The sequence below is a fragment of the Gigantopelta aegis genome, chromosome 7 (genome assembly GCF_016097555.1).
Source record: "Gigantopelta aegis isolate Gae_Host chromosome 7, Gae_host_genome, whole genome shotgun sequence".
Taxonomy (NCBI): Eukaryota; Metazoa; Mollusca; class Gastropoda; order Neomphalida; family Peltospiridae; genus Gigantopelta; species Gigantopelta aegis.
The window spans coordinates 12,121,814-12,140,301 of record NC_054705.1 but is presented as its reverse complement, the minus strand read 5'-3'; the positions used below and the strand labels follow the sequence as shown (position 1 = coordinate 12,140,301).

Sequence of the window (18,488 nt, the reverse complement as noted above, 5' to 3'; positions counted from 1 at the left end):
GGGAGGGGGTGGTCAAAAGTGTACGGTTTGTACGCTCGTGAAAATTATGGACAGCCCCTTATGAACTTTGATCGTACATACACCAGTGCTTCTTTCCGGGGACACCCTAATCTGAATGACGAATGACAAAGACAAATATTAACAATGAATGCTCCCTTCTTACAAACTGAATGACAGACAGAAATATTGACAATGCATTATTTATGTGAATAATTATTATAATATATTATATATGGAATGCATATACTAGAATCATGTCATAGCTCTTTAGAAAGGGAATGACGGAAGCCTAATTTATACCGAAAGACTGACTAGGAAGAAAAAAGCACACAAAATATAACTTTCACAAATGGAATGACAAACAGAATGACAGTCTTGAAACTCAAACAGTTATCCACTTAGGTAAAATATCCGACCGTTACCCCCTCCCCCCCAAAAAAAAAAGAAGAAAAAAAGAAGAAGAAATAATTAAAATGGATATGGATTAGAGCTAGGTTAGGACAGTATCCATGATATCATTTTAGAAATGGAATGACAAACAGAATGACAGTCATGGAAGGACTAAAAATGTGTTTCTATGTGTATATTGTATCTGATTTCCCCTACAATTTAATGTGCTTGGTTTCAGATGATGATAACTAGTTTAACGTGCCCATATACCACTAGGGTTTCGAACACGCCCATCCCGAGTCCGACCTCCGATAAGATCGGTGGCCTGACTCGGGATGGAGGGAGGGGGAGGTGTTGAAAATGGGCAGAATTTTGAAAATAGCAATTAGTCAAAAAGTTAATAGAATAAATAAAAAAAAATTAAAAGGTTACAAGCCAAAAATAAAAAGAATTGACTACTCGACCGAATATTTATATAATTTGGAGCATTTTAGAAGGACAGTCCAAAATTAACTAAGAGAAAGAAGAGAGGATCGGACTATTTAATAATATTAAAAAATAGAAGTAATTTTGACATAAAATTTTTAACGCAATTCTAAAAGTTTAAAGTCCGATCGATATGTCCACGCGAGTGGCCTCGTTAAGGCCGTTTGGGTGCACAGCTTAAAGGGACGAGATGGGTTGCATCCCGTCAAGAAAACCCCTAGATTGACAGTCGATAGACCACGTTGAAGGTGTAGTGCTGTGCTGAAATACAGATCTTGAGAAGCCGGATCCGTCTGAACGAGAGAGAGTATCAGACTAGGGTATAGTCCAGTCGTCATAGGTTGGTATAGTGGTGCGGAAGGGCCCGACTCCGGAGGATACAAGATGGTATCACTATAAAACAAGGTAAAGTCTAGAAAAAGAGTAGTAGGGGCCGACCCCGCTTCCTATTTCTTCTTAGAGTGGGGCGGTCAATGTTCCAGTGCTGCTAGGACAGGCTCGGAAATGTAGAGACTAAACGCGAACAACCGTAGCGTTCTGCAGAATGGCCGTCATACGGTCACAAAAAAAAACAAGTCGACAGTCAGACGGAGAAATGACGTGGAGGCGAGGAATCTCGCTAAAAAAAGAATCCAACCTGGTGGTGCAGGCTGTCGAAACGAGAAGCGTTCAAGCGTTCGATCAGTTCCAATGGCCGCATATATCCCAGTAGAAAACTTCATTTCGCTGACAAAAACAACGAAATGAAGGACCCCCAAGTCGAGCACACGAAAGCAAGTGCACAAGCGAAACAAACACGTCTTACCGCGTGGAGCTCCAGACTGGGAATGTTGGTTTCAGAAATGAAATGACAAACAGAATTACAGTCTTTTCTCTTGAAACAGTTATTTTTGTGCATACACAGTTTATTGACTTAATTTGTTTGCATAGTCCCAAATACTATGAGCTAATAATATTTAAGAAAAATTAAAATATGTATCCATGGTATCTGCCATTACTTTTAGAAATGGAATGTAAAACAAAATAGTACTTGGAAGGGCTAATAGTTTTGGTGTGTGCATATAAATTTGTCCATGTATTTAATATTACTTCCCCTTGTATTATTTTAATGTATTATACATAACTTTAATTTGAGTGATAGGCTTGGAAGAATTCTGTACAAATGCATACAACTGAATCACTAGATAGTTAACAGAGTCTATCACATCACTTCAGAAGTGGAATGACAGACTAGTAAGAACAATGTATAAATGCTGATCATTGAAGTACACATACAAGTTTAACAGTATCTATCATATCACTTTTAGAAATGGAATGACAAACAGAATGACAGTATTGGAAGGGCTAATGGTGTGTTGGTGTACATGTATGACTGTATAAACTAACGGGCAAAAGAAACTTATCACTTTTAAAATAAGTTTATCTGAATTAAAGATACTGCAATAAGTTTGAAAGTAGTGAGAAAACATTCGCCAAAACACACCGTGTTACCGAAAAGTCACTGTTTCCGGATTTAGTGAATTTCGTGCAGTCATGAAAAATGTGAAAAACAACATAATTTGAATTTGTTAAAAATGCTCGTGCATGATTGTTGCATAAATACCGGTGTGGGACAAAGCAAGGAAGCAGTATCAAAAAGAACATCAGAGAGATGCCGAGACTTGCCCAAGCAGAACGCAACAGAGCTATCGGTATGGCCGATATGGGGGCCTCTCAACGGCAGATTGCAAGAACCTTCAACTGCAGTCAAGCCGCCATCAGCAACTTGTTGAGCCGTTATCAGCAGACCGGCCAGGCACAAGACCGTGCAAGATCGAGACGACCAAGGGTCACAACGCCAGCTGAAGACCGCTACATCCGGACAATCCACCTGCGGAACCGATTCGTGACGGCGATGTCAACGGCGGCGACGGCACTGGGACACCCCAACAGCAGACGAACAGTCTTACGACGACTCCGCAGGGCTGGTATCAGAGCTTTCCGCCCCTTCCGTGGAATGGCCTTGACCCCTCTACACCGTCAACGCAGATTACAATGGGCACGAACTGTACATCGGTGGCAGCGGCGTGATTGGGAAAGAGTGCTGTTCACGGATGAAGGTCGCTGATGGCCGAGTTCGTGTTTATCGACGTAGGAGAGAGCAACTGGCGCCAAACTGCATCCAAGATGTGCACCCTTTTGGTGGAGGCGGCGTCATGGTATGGGGCGGTATTTGCGGTCAACAGACAACAAGGCTTCTCATCATCCGTGGAAATCTGACTGGTCAAAGATACAGGGATGAAGTGTTGCGACCTGTTGTAGTGCCATTCTTGCGACAACAGCCTAGGGGTACCCTTTTGCAGCAGGACAATGCACGACCTTATACAGCCAGACTTGTTCAGGATTATCTCAACAACATTAACGTCAACGTATTGCCTTGGCCATCATGTTTTCCAGACATGAATCCCATAGAGCATCTCTGGGATCATCTTGATCGACAGCTGAGACAACGCGTACCTCCTCCAGCAAATGGACCGCAGCTTGAACAGGTTTTGTTGGATGTTTGGCGCAGAATCATGAGGAGACATGTTTTGGCGTGTATTGATGCAAGGAGTAGTCACACACGCTACTGAGGACATGTCTTGTCCCATGATTTGACTTTAGAAGCACCTTCTGTCTTGGTTTTTCTTTATGGGCCTACTGAACAAGGTGATAAGTTTCTTTTGCCTGTTAGTTTGTGTATATTATATCTTTTTTTACCCTACATTGTTAGGAGTCTCACATGCTCTAGAATGTATGAATGATAGACTTGGAAGAACTCTGTACAAATGCATACAACTGAATCACTAGAAAAATAGTCTTTTACATGTAACCATAATGTTGTCAATAAGAATGATCATCAGAACGATTGATGTGTGGAGTCATTCTTTCATCTTCTGTTTTGAACTGGCAACAATAGAACAAATGCATATATAACATAGAATTTTCGCCATGTTCATTAGAAAATCATGAACTTTGTTTATTATTGTCTTTCTTCTTTTTTTTCTTTCTCTGACCATAGCAATACCTTTTGGGTTTTATATGTAGGCTGTAAAATGGAAATAAGTCAACTTGGTGCATTTTAGATGATGAATTGTATATGAAATATGACATTCATTTTTAAAATAAATTATCAAATAAAGAATATTTTTAATTGTTTTGTATTAAATAAATAAATAAATAAATCAATAGGGGCCTAAATTAGACAGATATTCCCATAAATAGCAAGTGCAGATCCAGGTTTGTGAAAGGGAGGGGTGGGTGGGGCGCCGGGCATGGTATAGATGCTTTACAACAGCGAGATAAAAAGGGGGTGTATGACCCTCGGCACCCACACCTGAATAGAAAACCTTGCGCCCAAATAAGGTACAGTGTTGAACAATGCACAGCGTAAAAGACATAACGCTGCATATTAATTAAATTGGTTATGTGCAGCTATTGTATAACAAGGAAGGAAATGTTTTATTTAACGACGTAAAACATATTTTATTTACAGTTATATGGCGTCGGACATATGGTTATAAGGACATACAGATATTGGGAGGAATCTCACTGTCGCCACTTCATAGGCTACTCTTTTCGATTAGCAGCAAGGAATCTTTTATATGCACCATCCCAGACAGGATAGCACATACCACTGCCTTTGGTGTACCAGTTGTGGTGCACTGGCTAGAGCGAGAAATAGCCCTATTGTATACTTTTTATATACAAATGAAACACTAAACAAATTAAACCCTGAGACGTGTATGCTATTTTCTGGAGTAAAAAACAAAAGTGAGATTCTCAGGGGGGCAATTCCCCTCCCTGCCCCCCCCCCCCCCCCCCAGGAGGGTACGGCCCTGTAAAGGTAACTGTGAAAGTACTTGACAAGTCAGTCTTGATTGTTGACGAACATGTATTAAATCAGTCCTGAACCCGAAGGGAACAAAATTATAAGAGAAATATGCTGACAATCAGACATGTTGTATTTAATCACTACAAGTCTTTGTTAATGAAATTATTTAAAAAAAAAGAAGTAAATGCACAAATTAGGGTTATACAAACCTGCAAGAAGGATGCCAATGACTCCTTATTTGTTGAACAGAAAGCAGTGTTAAAATAGCTAACTTCCTCTTTGAATTTGTTTTAGACTCTGCCTTGAATACACAATTAGTGAGGGTTTAAGTTGATTTCACTTAGGACGATGCAGTGTAGAGTAGTAACACTGTGTTGAACGTTGAACAACCAAAGACCAAGCACGATGAATCTGATGTCAGAATAGAAGTTCATGCAGTTCACTGATCCAAACTATCTGACTAAATAGTGTTGTACATATTAGTAAGACACTGAAGTCGTGTTGGGTTTTGCTTTTTTTGCTTTGTGGCATGTCATATATCCATGAAACAATTGGACAATTTGTGGAAAACCATTATTAGAAACATAATAATGGAAACATACCTCTAAGCACTGAAATGTTGAGTTTCCTTGCTTTTCATATTCTGAGATATAGTGATACTATTTCATATGTTATGCTTTTCAAAGAAAATTGAAGGATTATAAAAATTGATGGTTTCTGTGAACAAACAGAAATGCTTTGATTAATTAGTTTGTAAAGCCTGACAGTAGACAGTGTAGACAACATACGAAATGTTATATTGTAATAGGAAAAAAAACAACCCTCTACTGAGGGAATTCGAACCACGGACTCTCCGTACGAGAGTTCAGCTCTCTACCATCTGAGCTAATACGGAAACTCCAACTAGCTACTGCCAGTAGGAGCACTTTGTACCCACACTACTACACTATCTCTGAAACTGAAAGGTCCAATATGTAATGTTCGCAGATGACACATTTGGTGACACATATTGAGCTATTTCTTGTTCCAGCCAGTGCACCACGACTGGTAGGCTATATCAAAGGCCACTGTTTATGATATCCCGTTTGTGGGACTGTGCTTATAAAAGATACCTTACTACTAATGGAAAAATATAGCAGGCTTTCTCTCTAAATATACGTCAAAATTACCAAATATTTAACACCCAATAGCCGATGATCAATAAACCAATGTGCTCTAGTGGTGTCGTTAAACTAAACAAACTTTAAAATTTAAATTCTTTTCTGAATCTCATCTGGCAACTACTCTTTCAACGTCTTTCGCTGTTCATTTCCACATCCCAGGCCTTGTCTCTCACAACTGCAGCAAACCCAGGACAGTCTCTTTAAAATATTAAAAGTTAAAATTAGTTTTGTTTAACAACACCACTAGAGCACACATTGATTAATTAATTGCTGGTTATTGGATGTCAATCATTTGGTAATTCTGACACATTCTTCAGCTACATTTTCCCATTGACAGCAAGGGATCTTAAAGGGACATTCCTGAGTTTGCTGCAATCTTTAACATGTTATCGACTAACAGAGACTTTTTAACGATTGTAATTACATATCGAATATATTTTTCAGCACAAAATATTAGTGACACTATATTAAACGTGTTTCTGATCGTTCTAATATTTGTACTAGGTTAAATTTCATTTTATTTCCTAAAATATGTTTTTCGTACGTACACAATTATTTGACGACGCAATCCAGTTTGGGCTACTTACAAATATTAAGATGACCAGAAACACATTGAATATACAGACACTGATATTCTAAACAAGAAAAATATATTTAATATGTAAGTTTAATCGTAGAAGCAATTTGTTTTACTGGCCTCGGTGGCGTCGTGGTTAGGCCATCGGTCTACAGGCTGGTAGGTACTGAGTTCGGATCCCAGTCGAGGCATGGGATTTTTAATCCAGATACCGACTCCAAACCCTGAGCGAGTGCTCCGCAAGGCTCAATGGGTAGGTGTAAACCACTTGCACTGACCAGTGATTCATAACTGGTTCAACAAAGGCCATGGTTTGTGCTATCCTGCCTGTGGGAAGCGCAAATAAAAGATCCCTTGCTGCCTGTCGTAAAAGAGTAGCCTATGTGGCGACAGCGGGTTTCCTCTAAAAACCAACAAAAAACAGTGTCAGAATTACCATATGTTTGACGTCCAATAGCCGATGATAAGATGAAAAATCAATGTGCTCTAGTGGCGTCGTTAAATAAAAACAAACTTTACTTTAATCGTAGAAATGTTTTATTAGTCGGATACATCTTACATGCAGCAAACTCAGGAATATCCCTTTAAATTATATGTACTTACTCACAGACTGGACAGCACATTGTAGGTGTATGGCCTCGGTAGGAGACAATGGGCTTTGTGTAGGAAACAATGGCCTTTGTATAGGTGGGTGCAGGTGTATGGCCTCGGTAGGAAACAATGGTCTTTGTGTAGGAAACAATGACACAATGGCTTTTGTATAGGTGGGTGCAGGTGTATGGCCTCGGTAGGAAACAATGGTCTTTGTGTAGGAAACAATGACACAATGGCTTTTGTATAGGTGGGTGCAGGTGTATGGCCTCGGTAGGAAACAATGGCTTTTGTGTAGGAAACAATGGCTTTTGTATAGGTGGGTGCAGGTGTATGGCCTCGGTAGGAAACAATGGTCTTTGTGTAGGAAACAATGGCCTTGGTGCAGGTGTGCGTCCTTGGACTGAGCTGGGGGTGCCTCCCTCGGGTATAAAAAGGGTGCTTTTGGTTTCATTGTCATTCGTTCGCCGAAAAGTCTACAGATCAACGTTCATGTTTGTTGAAAGAAAATAGGCTCGTATTTGGATATAAAAAGGGGTGTGTTGTTAGTAGCGTCATTTGCTTGCCGAAAGTTCTGTGAAGGAGATCTATTTTTGCTTTTGGAGTTTGAAGATATTCTGAAAGAAGACGATGGCATCGGGATATTCGAGCAGTGTTAGTAGCAGCAGCAGTAGCGACGAGGACGACGTCTTGGTCTGCAAATGTTCAGAAAGACATACAATCAAATGTAAAGGAGTGACTACCAAATAAGATGAGAAGAAGACGAGTATTCATTATACGGATCAAACGGATGCTACACGTGAAATTGGGGTTGGAACTGAAGATGGCGAACTCGTGGATGAACCCACAGATCAGACGGATGCTGCCTGTGAAACAGATGCTGCCTGTGAGGAAGACTGCTATTCGAGACGTTACTTGTTCTGTCATCGTCCCGAAATGAGACATTTCTATGCCCGGATGCTGACGTATGCTCGGTGACCCATACAATTACGTCAAAAACCAAAAGAACTTGCCAAGGCCGGTTTCTACTACACGGGAGACCACGATGCCATCACCTGTTACTGTTGCGGACTTCGCATCTACCGATGGAAGAAGACAGACGACCCAGTGATGGAACATTACAGACTCTCTCCAAGATGTCCCTATGTGAACAACATGTTCAGACATTAAATATTTCAGACACTTGTGTGCTATGTTTTCATGTTGTATGTTGTGAATAAAACCGTGAATAACATGTTTTGCTTTCTTAGTTATGTCCTGCGTCCATGAGTGTGTCTCTGGACGTGTCCCTATGGTAGTGACACTGGTAAAGGGTAATATGTTGGTAACGATGTTTTTTTGGGAGCTCGCACGACGAGATTCGTGTTTGGGAGAAGGGGCACTGGTCATACGTATCACACACATTCAAACATTCCTGTACCATATCTTTATGCGTCATAAGTTATATAAGTAAAATAGTTTTGGAAAACTCGTCATTTGAGGTAGAACCTTCAGAGGAGCAACATGTCAGACCAGTACAAGTTATATGTACCCGACGTGGATAAGTGGACCCGTTTCTATAAACTGCAGGCAGAAGGTAAACTTCAACCTCATTTTCCAGTGCAACGTGGTGGGAAAAGTCAGATGATGTACAGTGTAGATCGATGTCTAGAACTGTATGACCCTACATGGAAAAAAGAAAAAGAGGAACAGAACAAGCCTCCGACACCCAAAGTCGTCATGGTGTCCCCAACACAACAGGTGGTAGAGCAAGCCAAGGCCGATCTGAAACGGAAACAACAACAACAACAAAGTGGTACGGGCTGGAAAGCCCCAAAACTGCAGAAGCATTTCTAAATAAACTATAAAAGGAACTATGTGGGTCAGATCTCGTCATTTCATTTAGAGTCGTCATGCAGAGCACATGTTCAGAATGTGGTTTCACATTCTCTCGGAGAGACGCCATGTTAAGACATTTTCAACAAAAACATGCTAAAGGTCTATCACCACCACCACCACCACCACCACCACCACAGCAGCCACCACCACCACCACCACCACCACCACAGCAGCCACCACCACCACCACCACAGCAGCCACAACCACCACCACCACCACAGCAGCAGCATCCCCTAAGATTGCTACATCCCTTCAGCATGATCGTGTCGGGACCCACGTCGTGTGGAAAGACATTTTTGGTATACAAATTGTTGAGGGATGGTAAAATCCATCCGCCTCCCCAGCACATCATCTGGCTCTACAAACGATGGCAACCCCTCTATGATACGATAAAAATGGTTGCTCGAGTGAAATGTGTTCAAGGCATACCCGAGAATTTGGAAAAGGATCATTATTTGGATCCCAGAGTCAGAAATCTCATCGTGTTGGACGACCTGATGTGTATGGCTAATAAAGACCCAAGGATCACCGACCTGTTCACAGAAGGAAGTCATCACAGAAACTTATCCGTCATCGCCATCAACCAGAACTTGTATCACAGCAAGGATCCGACACAGAGAAGAAACTGCCATTATCTAGCGCTGTTCAACAACCCCATCGACAAGCAGCAAGTTCTGACGTTGGCACGGCAGATGTATCCGGAAAACACTCGTCATTTCATGCAACGGTTTGAGGAAGCTACCCACAGGCCCTACGGACATCTCTTGGTGGACTTGAAACCGACCACGCCCGAACATTGGCGCCTTCGACCTAATGGTTTAGAGACGGGGCCGTCCGAATGGTATAAAAGCACGAACGTAACGGCGAATGTCTCAGAAGAGTTTCAACCACCGTCGGAGAAAGAGCTCTACGTGCAAATCATGCAAAGAAACGCATTCAAGAGAAAACTACCAGACATACCCGCCTACGAAAGTGACGACGACGAAGAAGAAGATGAGGTAGAACCCTATCTGAAAAAAGTCAAGAGGATGCAGTCTTGCGATACGTGTGGTCTGGTCTTTAAAGGCGGAAGCGACTTGCAGCGACACGTGAAAACGTGCGAGGAGGGAAATGAAGAGTCGTCGCCCGACTTGGAAAACGAAGGCATTCGTCTCATGGTGGAACGTGAATTCGACATCAATCGTCATTATCTCCAAAGCAAGAGGAAACGCTACGAAGATAAAAACATGTCCCAAGATGCCATCGAAAGAAACATGAAGACATTGCAATGGAAATTATTTAAAGACACGTACTCTCGCTTTCTGACCTATATGCATTACTTTGACAAAGGTCCCAACACCAGGAAAATTCTTCAGTTTGTAAATCCAGAAAGAGATGTGAAACCTCAGATTCGTTCTAAATTAAATCAGTATCGTTCCTGGATCGGCGAATATTTGGACGAACAAGACGACGACGATACCGACGATGAGGAGGACGACGAAGATGAAGAGAAATGAACACTCATATTATTCACGTGTTACCCTTAAGGCCTCTCGATGTAACCCAATGTGTGTCCATTGCATGTGTAGTTGTCTATAGTGATTGTAATTTAGAAATAAATGAAAAAACAAACCATTGCGGTTTTTTGGTTTTTTTACTCTATGACTAGATTTGTGATCGGATATTTCTACCCCGCTACTTTATAGTAGCAAGAGCTGTGTGCACAAGACAGAACATACCACGACCTTTGATATACCAGACATAATACACTGGTTGGCTATAGCTTAATAGGTCACCGACGGGGATCGATCCTAGATCGACCACTGTATTTACCCATTTGGTAATTAAAAAGCCCTTTGGTCAACACGTACTACTTGTTAAACCCATGGATGTGCGCGTGTCGTCGACTAACACTAATGGATTAATCACGTGTGACATTTTTGTCCGTCTCTCTCTCTCTCTCTCTCTCTCTCTCTCTCTCTCTCTCTCTCTCTCTCTCTCTCTCTTCCTCAACCATTGCTGGGGGTTTTTTGTTTACTCTATAACTCGATTTGTGATTTAATATTTCTGCCGCTACTTTATAGTAGCAAGAGTTGTGTGTACAGGACAGCACATACCACGACCTTTGATATACCAGACGTAATACACTGGTTGTTTATAAAGGCTTGTAGTCTAGGGAAATACTCGTGTTTAAAATGCAGTTAAAAGAGCATAGGTTAGGTTGGAGCGTTGAGTTGCAGTCACGCGTTCTTTCTTCATAACAATGGTCTGGGAGTGTTTCACACACACACACACACACACACACACTAGTTATCACCTTCGCGTTTGACCTAATTCAGTCAACACAGCACACGCACGCACACACACACACACACACACACACACACACACACACACACACACACACAAACGTTTGTATTTAATTATAAAATACTGGCCCCATAAGGGGTATGAGATTGTATATATAAAAGATCCCTTGCTACTTATGGAACAAATGTAGCGGGTTTCCTCTCTAAAACTGTCAAAATTATGTTTTTCATCCAATAACCGATGATTCATAAATCAATGTCCTCTAATGATGTCGCTAAACACAAACAAACTTTGACGGTCAGTGTGCATACCATAACAAATTTATTCTGCTACTTAAGACGGGCACGCGTTGGTATGTCTTTTGCAGTTCACATGGTTTTATAAAGAGGCGTAATAAAATGCCTTTGTATGAGGGCTGATGAAGAGGTCTGATAAAGTACTCCCCTATTATAAAGCGAATGAATGAATGGCTGAATGACGACAACAAAGAAAACGTCGACAATGTGCTAAAGAAATACAAATGAATGAAAATCATCACACACGCATTTTGTCTGGCGACATGAAAGCCTCACTTTAGACCAAACAGTCAGCAAACAGCTACAGTCCTTCCCCACGAGACATATTTTAACGGCTATTATTTTGGGTGTCTAGAATAAAACACTGTGAAAAAACATCCACGTCTATGTCCACTGTGAATACAAAAATACAACAACACAATAGACGTTATACAATGAAGCCAAAACCAACGTCAGACTTACACCTGGCCTGTACATATTGTTATTATTAATTGTTGTTGTTTCTTTGCTTTTATTTGTTTGCTGACATCAGTTTGTTTGGTAATATGCAATACATTGAATTGAATACACCATGATCGCACACCTGCACCAAGGCTATTGTCTCCTATACAAAGGCCATTGTTTCCTACCGAGGCCATACACCTGCACCCACCTATACAAAAGCCATTGTGTCATTGTTTCCTACACAAAGACCATTGTGTCATTGTTTCCTACACAAAAGCCATTGTTTCCTACCGAGACCATACACCTGCACCCACCTATACAAAGGCCATTGTTTCCTATACAAAAGCCATTGTGTCATTGTTTCCTACACAAAGACCATTGTGTCATTGTTTCCTACACAAAAGCCATTATTTCCTACCGAAGCCATACACCTGCACCCACCTATACAAAGGCCATTGTTTCCTACACAAAGCCCATTGTCTCCTACCGAGGCCATACACCTACACCCCCTATACAAAGGCCATTGTTTCCTATACAAAAGCCATTGTTTCCTACCGAGGCCATACACCTGCACCCACCTATACAAAGGCCATTGTTTCCTACACAAAGCCCATTGTCTCCTACCAAGGTCACATGATCACGAAAAAGTAGGTCATGACCCCAGACAGGCCCTAATACTACTCGTGGACCCATTTCATTCATTCATTTATTTCAACTTATATCCAATCAAGGTTCAAGCACGCTGTCCTGGGCACACACCTCAGCTATCTGGGCTGTTAATCAGGGACAGTGGGTTAGTTGTTAGTTGGTTAGTGGTTAATGAGAGAGAAGAGGATGTAGTGACCTTACACCTACCCAGTGCAGTCCTCGCCACCAGCAAAATCAAGGCGAGCTGAAGATGACTCTCCTGAAATTGTTCCAGGCGAGCAATCACATGATGTGTCAAATAAAATGCATTAAATATTTTAGTGAGAGGCGATCAGTTTGCCTCTCTCCTAAAACCTTCCAGGTGAGTGTGGAGGAGAGCGGGAGTGATCACTCGCCTTTCGTGGCGAAGACTGCAATGATCCCTTAAGAACTCGCTCTGGGTTGGAGCCAGTACCGGGCTGCGAACCCTGTACCTACGAGCCTGTAGTCCGATGGCTTAACCACTGTGCCACCGAGGCCGGTGTTGGACCCATTCTGTGATTTGATTTTTCTTGTCCCAACCAGTGTTTCACGACTGGTATATCATAGGCCGTGGTGTGTGCTATCATGTCTGTAAAAACTACGTCTCAGTATTATTAAATGTTTGACATCCAATAGTCTATGGTTAATTAACCAATGTGTCCTAGTGATGTCGTTAAATAAAACAAACATTAACTTTTAATAACACAAGCGGAGCTTCTCATGTAGCAAATAGTATATGGCACTGAGCCAGAAGTCATGTGAACAGAGTAGTTTGTTGACATTCGTTGCTAAGTTTGTGATACTTAAGTTTGAAGTTAAAAAACAAAGCAAGTGCCAAACCCCTGATGAACGATTAAATTAAAAACAACATATCATCATCAAAAACATACGCTTTCGTATATATTATCGAGTATATTTTCTTTTTCTACATATAAAATGAATGTTTCCCATGAAAATAAAACAGTATAGGTTTCCCGGAAGTTTATCAGCTGGGGAAACCCCAAACTTCGTTCTTTCTGTTTTGGTATTTTTCTGTAATGGCGGACGCGTAAAGATATGGACAGTGATTATTTTGACATTCTCATGACGTCTGGGTGGAAAATTTAGGTAACTATACTGTGCATACTCCGACCTTTTATTATTTTATTGTAAATATGTGGATCGAGGCCTTAGCTAACTGATCATGACAGGAGAGGGGCGACGGGCCGCAGGTGACCGCCAAAATTCCGAATTCTGTTTGTACTTGTAGGAGAGTTGAGAATCGGTTGAAATTCCATCCTGAAACATCAATTTTAAATGGACAGAGCCTAGTTTTTAAACACTACAGCATATTTATCACTATTTAAGTATTAGAGCCGTTTATGATTGCTGAAATCAAACATTTATATTTTATTGTTTAGATTATCCATTTCGGTTTTTGATTCGAAGTCTAGTCTATTTTTAACTTAGTTCACCAAGATAAACCTGCAAGTGTGCAAGCACAAACAGCGCTGTTTGTCTTGCACGCGAGGTTTATCTTGGTGAACTATTTTTAACTATATTTCCTGGTTTTAACATCACAGACTCCAGGGTCATTCTCCATTAACTGTAGCAACCAATAAAGTATGAATGTTGAAAAATAAATATCTTCTGAGAATGTTAAAAGTGACCTGCCTGCATAGTCTTAAATTGTCTGTAACTATTTAAAAATAAATTCCCCTGTAAAGAGTGGCCCTTTTAACAGTGGCGGATGTTGAACTAAGGAAGTCGTACTGATAACGTACGTGACCCGTCATACCCTCCTTAGGAATTGTACCCTATAAATATACAAATTGGTCATGTTAGGAAGTGAACAAAATACATTTTCTGAACAAGAAGAAACATCTTTAATGAAATCAACTTGAAAAATACAACTTTCTTTACTAATTTGTTCAAGATTGATGTTTGTAATAACACACTCTGACTACATTTTTATGCACAGATTGATACCTTATGTTCCAAACTGCATAGAATTGGTGACAGACTTGCTCCAGGTAAATTTCACAGTTTATCTGCACCTAACAAACACATGAAATAACACAAAAGGGAAGTATACTACTCAGAAGTGTTCACTTGTTATTGACAACTGTATCAAAAGAAGAGGTACGGATAACGTACGTGACGTTAAATTAGGATATGGTCGTTTGTAAAAGTTTCTTGCAATCTGTTTACATTTACTAACAAAACTATCCATCACCATTACCTTGGCTAACATGTAGTATGATAATCTAGCGAATCATGTGCATATTGCCCATTTAATTAATGAATGTCACTGAAAATATGCCTGTAATACAAGTAAATTGTTCATAAATTGATTTTTGACCAACAAGTAAGTGCTTAAAATAAAACAATTCTAACAAAACACATACAGGGTTATCTCCCCTAACTATGACATATATAAGATACCAGCACATTATCTCCAAAGGACACACGAACGGTGTATCCTCACAACATCTGGGGATAACGTACGTGACTCGTTTTGGTTTAAAATGATTGTTCCATAGTGCCATCCACATGTTCAAAGAATAACGTCATGGTTAGGCCCTATGTAATTCAATCCCTTTACCGGTAATCCAAACCAAGTACCTTCATTATAGCGTCCCACTCACACGGGTTAACTTGAAAATGGCGGCTGCGGCTTGTTACAGGAGTAGGTTTGTCAATTAAGGAAATGACATCAGTATTGGCATACCATATGACATCATCAAACATGGGCCAGAAAAAACGATTATGCCCAATGCGAGACATTGCCTTCACTTCCAAGTCGTCCTCATCTACGGCTTGTACCATTCCAGGATAGAGCTTGCCATCGTACAGTACTATCACCCATTTGTTCAAATAGGCGGTGGGAATTGGGACAAGTTCGAATGGTTTCTGATTCACAGTCTCCACAGCAGGGCCAGATACTGTCGCAGCCGGCATGGTTGGAGGAGGGGTAGTTTGTGTGACCTCCACGGCAGGGCTACTTATAGATACTGTCGCAGTGGGGGGAAGGTTAGTTGGTGCCTCCATGGTGGTTGCAGTGACGGGTTCGATGCCGCATCTTCTCTGGTTGTGGTGGCCTTCCTAGATTTGCTCTCAATAACACGATGCTGCCACGAATCGCACCCGCAATACATCGTACCAGTATCAAAGCAATGTTCGCAGTAACACGAGAGTTGAGCGACTTTAATCTGACCATCACCTTGGCCATACACCGCATGAAGTTTCATCGTGCCACCGATGGGACGTATGTTCTTGCACAGGGTTTCAAGTTCTTTCTTTATGGGCTATATGTAGTGAACTATTAGTACATGCAAAAATATCTAATGAATCTCTAGCATACCTGATGTATTTAAGAATAAAATCGGGGTCCAAACATGTGCGCCATGCAGACGACAATTTTGCCCGTCGATGTTGTATCTAAAATGTTGATTCAGCCTGGAACGCAGACTCCTAGATGTCGGATAACGTACGTGACAGTTTCATACGTGACATTTCCAGTAAGAAGGGCCTGTAGTCATACATGCACTACATTTTATCATCATTTCTCTGCTTGTGCCCTTGTACATCTCAGAAACTCCAAGCCAAACTATGTATTAATGTGCTCAAGCGTCTACTTTTGTAAGACGGGAGCGTTCGTACGTGACACCCTTACAGACACGGTCCAGTATTATGGATTATTTGTCTTTCTGCATCTCTAATGTACATTTTTCAGAGGAAGGATAAGCAGATACACATAATTAAGTATATTTACCAGAACTTAGTCATTAATCCCAATCGATCTAGGCCGTCAGGCCTAAGTAGTTTCCTCTTTCAAATTGGATAACGTACGTGACCTAGAATTTGCGACATGATTTATTAGTGAATATTTCATAATTTAAGATGATTTTAAGTAGAGTAGACACATGTTTTGAAAAGGTGCCATGCTGTTGTGCTTACCCGAGTATAAAAACATACTTTAGAGGTAACAATCATGTATTTGTGATGCCCGTTTTATACTGATCCTCATTTGCGACATGGGTATTTTTAAGGGTCGGCATTTTCCGACGGTCCTTTTGGAGGGAAAGGAGAGTAATGGCAGGTTCAATAATGACTCAAAAGTACAGGGAACAAACTAGACAACTCAGAAATAGTGTTTATTTTATAATACATTTAAATATTACTGTACAATCAGAGGTCAAAGTGCTGCGACAACTATTTTCTACAGTTGCTACAGTTAAAGGAGAATGACCCTCCAGAGCTGTCAACCTGTGGCTATTCTTAGGCATGACAAAATTAGATGTCGGGGTCCAGGGACTGCAGGCTCTTGGTGGGTCCAGGGCGAAGTTTTTTGTTTGTTTAAGTCCAAAATGGAAATCGAGCGAGTGCAAATTTTACTAATTAGGCCTTAGATATAATACGGTTAATGTTAAGCCATACAAGTCGGTCATTGGTGGCACCCACGAGTGATTGTTGGTATTGAACCGAGGTTCGATATGCTGTATTATTATTAATAGGTAACAAATTCAGAAATCCTAAATAATCAGCATATAATTCCATTCACCTCTAAAATATAAACCACTATTATAAAATATTTAGATTTTTAGAAAAAACGTGAGATTATAGTAACGTTGCGTGAGAGCGTGATGTTTGTTACAAATGCGTGAGACTCGCGCCATATCCATATGCGTGAGCATTGACAGGTATGAAACTCTTCTTTCACTCTGAATAAGTTATAGGTTTGTAGATTAACTAAACTTAGTGTCCATTTGTACGGGTAGAAACTTGGGTCAGTGACTTTAATTGGTTTGCACCAGGCAGTCAACTTTCAATTACATAGTCAGTTAGAATTATTTTAACATCAAAAGGATGAATCTATTGTATTGTTCACCAGGATAGACCCTAAAATGTTTCACAGGATAGACCCTAAAATGTTTCACAGGATAGACCCAAAAATGTTTCAGACTAACATAGAATCATTGATGTTTTGGCTACTAAAATTACATATTAAATACATTTGCTTTGTTAAGAATACCAGTGTCTGTTAACGCAATGTGTCTATTGGAAGCGCATGTGCAGGGGGAGGGTTTTGCTTAGGAGGGTGTCCAGGGACATATTGAAAAAAAAAAAAGCCACCAGTATTTGTGGGGGGTCGACCGATACGCTGTATTATTATTAATAGGTGAAACATGTATGTTGGTTGGAATATTGACCGACCTCCCCAACCTCCCATTGGCTTCGGGCCTGCATAACATTGGTAGAGCCTGACCTATCAATTTGTGATTATGATTGTTCAATGGAAAATTACTAATTTGTAGTAACTTTAAAGAAAGGTAAGGTAATGAAAACTTTCTAAATGATGACGAATTATGACGTACTGCTTCTTATGCAATTACACATCCAGTGACATGATAACACATACCTGATATTGCAACAAGTTACAAACCTGATCACTTTTGTAAGAAATGCCTGTCATTACATTCCCCCCCCTGCCCACTGAAGGCTCCCTTAGGTCAATTCGTACATAGCTCCCCACCAGCAGAATGTTGTCCCTTACAATAAATATTATATTTACAAAGTGTACTTTTTATCAAGTGGAAAAATATCTACTAGTGAATAAAATTAAACACATGCTCACTCACACACACAGACATGCACCAGCCCTCTACATTGCGACACATTTATTTCTATGTTTTGTCTATGTGTCCCACGTTATTAAAACAAAACAAATAAATATTAAAATTTTAAGATATTTATAAAACACAACTGTCCACAATAGTCCAGCCAAGTGTTATGACTGCAGGATGTTTGGCCACCCTATAAAAAGCCAACACAATTTATCGCGTGTGAATGGGTTTCAGCACACTAATCCT

The 18,488-nt window shown here is 40.5% G+C and overlaps 1 protein-coding gene across 1 annotated transcript in view; it reads left to right on the top strand.

The window, feature by feature from the left end:
• Positions 1-13,681: 13,681 nt before the first annotated feature.
• The window catches only part of LOC121377894, a 28,485-nt gene continuing 23,678 nt past the window's right edge, over positions 13,682-18,488 (top strand). Inside the window, exon 1 of the mRNA XM_041505992.1 lies at positions 13,682-13,743. The gene's annotated coding sequence lies outside the window, so the exon portion shown is untranslated. The remainder of the gene's footprint in view (positions 13,744-18,488) is intronic.